Source organism: Peromyscus californicus, unplaced genomic scaffold, assembly GCF_007827085.1.
Source record: "Peromyscus californicus insignis strain IS unplaced genomic scaffold, ASM782708v3 Scaffold_9__1_contigs__length_137607984, whole genome shotgun sequence".
Taxonomy (NCBI): Eukaryota; Metazoa; Chordata; class Mammalia; order Rodentia; family Cricetidae; genus Peromyscus; species Peromyscus californicus.
Window position 1 is genome coordinate 115,928,500 of NW_026294617.1, and position 2,645 is coordinate 115,931,144.

Genomic DNA, 2,645 nt, shown 5'->3' on the forward strand with positions numbered 1-2,645 from the left:
TCTGCTAGTCTGGCTGGCTGATGAGCTTCAGGGAGACTCCTGTCTGTCTCTCCAGTGCTGGGACTACAGACATGTGCCATAATGCTTGGCTTTTATGTGGGTGCCAGAGATCTGAACTCAGATCCATGTGCAAGCATGCTACCAACTGAGCAATTCCTCTTACCCCTTAGATTAAAAGAAGTCAGGGAACTAGATCTATATTATGTCATTCAAAATTCCAATGGATGTACCCAATTTTTTTTTTCCCCTTAAAACTGCTACGTGGACCAAACAAGCATGTGTGAAGGTCTCTGTGCCATATCTGACTTATAGGGAAGGACTGTCTTGGTCAGATCATGGAGGGGAGAGTGCTAAATGACGCTTCTTGTAAATGAAGGGACTTGCCATCTCTATCCCCTTTCCATGTGAGCTGTGCCTGCAGAGTGTTGATTGGGCAGAGTAAATGGGAGTGGTGGGTCACAGGCATGGTGAGAGTTAAGGAACTGCATGAGCACCTGATGACAGTGCTGAGAAGCAGTCACCTGCCGGGAGCTGTCACTGTGGGCGGTGACAGCTGAACTCTGCTCTTCAGCCTTTAGGCCCTCACACTGATATGCTGGATGGTGGTAATGGGGAGGAAGAAGGTCAGAGCCAAATACCTAGAGGGAGGTGCTGGCCGTCTGGGCTTATCTGGGAGTTGTTGAGTCCAGGAGGGTTGAGAACAACAGGGCTGTTAAGATTAGTGACCGAAAGTACAGAGTCCCGACATGTCAGATTTTTTATTTTTTACTTTTTCTTTTTGGTTTTTTGAAACAGGGTCTCACTACATAGCTCTGGCTGTCCTAGAACTCACTATGTAGACCATGCTGGCCTCGAACTCAGAGATCTGTGTGCCCCTGCCTCCCAAGTGCTGGGATTAAAGGCCTGTGCCACCACACCTGGCCAGGTCAGATGGTTTTGAAATGAAGAACTAGTAGCATCTAAAAATACAACCTAATACTTGGGGGTTGGTTTTTAAAACTCAATATATCTTAAACATCCAAATGTAAGGAAAAGGTTAGGTAACTATGATACATCCAATCATAGGGTTAGGGTTAGGGTGGTTATATGTCACATGAATTAAAATTATAGGCAATATTCCTGGTAGTCAGAATAATGGCCATTTGTTTGTTTAATAAGAACATATAGCAGTGCAACACACATGTAGATGAATAATAATAAGAGGAGGAAGACAAGAAAGCAGAGAGCATGGATGAGTGAACAGAATGCCAATCTTCTTACAGTTCCTTCCGCTTTACACTCTCAGAATGGATTTTCCCTAAGTTGATTTACAAATTCTCACTTGGATGTGAGCTTCATGTTCAGCTTTTTGGGTTCATAATGAAGACACTGTGTGAGTAGTCAGCATTCCTGTGTTGGTTCATGTTGTTTTTAATGACCATGCATGTATTGATAAAACAACAATAAAAACCCACTTATTATCTGAGAAGAGCAGCCATCACCGAAGGGTTAATATGGCATGTGGGTGAAACAGTGATTAAATTTTTTTTCCAGATTAAGAATGTATAACAAAACAGACACTAATTATGGCAAGAGACCCTTGGAAACTCTGGAGTATCTTCAAGGATCTTGTCCTTAGATTTTTGTGGTTTATAATGATCTCAGTATTAGTGGCCAATGACTCATAATCCAATAGGGAAGTGGAGGGGTAATGTTGGATTAATAATGACTGCTGGTGCTGTATGAGTCATTGTTTGTGTCTGCAGGTCTGGGAGTCTGAGGTCCACATCATTAAAAAAAAAAAAAGTGGGAATAGGAAGCAGAAGAGGGGAGAGTGTACCATGAGGAGTCGACCAAACCCAGGTATGTGTGAAATACTGCAAGGAAACCTGCTACTTTGGTAAGCTAGTTTTTAAAAAGATAAAATTCTTACTATACAAGTGGAGAAGAAAAAAAGGTTTAGCCACACATGACATAATATTTTAATGATATGGGGGCTGGAGAGATGGCTCCAGAGCACTGGCTGCTCTCCCAGAGGACCTGGGTTCAATTCCCAGCACCCACATGGCAGCTCACAACCCTCTGTAACTCCAGTTCCAGGGGATCCGGCACCCTCACACTGACAAATGTGCACATAAAATAAAAAAAATTAAAATAAACTATAACAATATTTTAATGATGTAAGATACAGGGCACTTACTACAAAAAAGGCATGACCAAACTGTTGTAGAGCTCCGCTTTGGACTTCAGTCACAGATGCAACAGAGCACACTGAATGCCTTTCAGATGAGGGTGTGACACACAAAGATGCCTGCCTAAGTTTTCCTGGTAAAGCAACCAGAGGTGAGTTTTCATCGGATGCCTTTCTTCACACGGTGCCTTGTCTTGTTCTCTGGAGGCTCAGGAGAAGTCCCTGCACTTCTCAGTGATCTGATGGGGGAACAGGAATGGATGGGTGAGAGGGCAGGCAGAGAAGTTTGTGGTTGTTAGAAGTGGCTGTTCTGCTCTCCGTTCCCGTCCTTCATGCTGGACATTAGGATGACGCAGCAGGGGTGAGAAGAGCGAGTATGCTCTGTATGAGGAGTGTCTCTGGGAGTATGAGCCCGTGTATGTGACACAGTAGAGATCAGAGGACAACCTTGCGTGTCCCTCATCGCCTTCCACCT

At 43.9% G+C, this 2,645-nt stretch overlaps 1 non-coding gene across 1 annotated transcript; it reads left to right on the forward strand.

Moving 5' to 3' along the window:
• The first annotated feature begins 1,694 nt into the window (after positions 1 to 1,694).
• On the forward strand, positions 1,695 to 1,766 carry LOC128106799 (small nucleolar RNA SNORD113/SNORD114 family). Its single transcript, XR_008216847.1, has one exon. It is a non-coding gene; the product is annotated as a small nucleolar RNA SNORD113/SNORD114 family (small nucleolar RNA).
• The last annotated feature ends 879 nt before the right edge of the window (positions 1,767 to 2,645 follow it).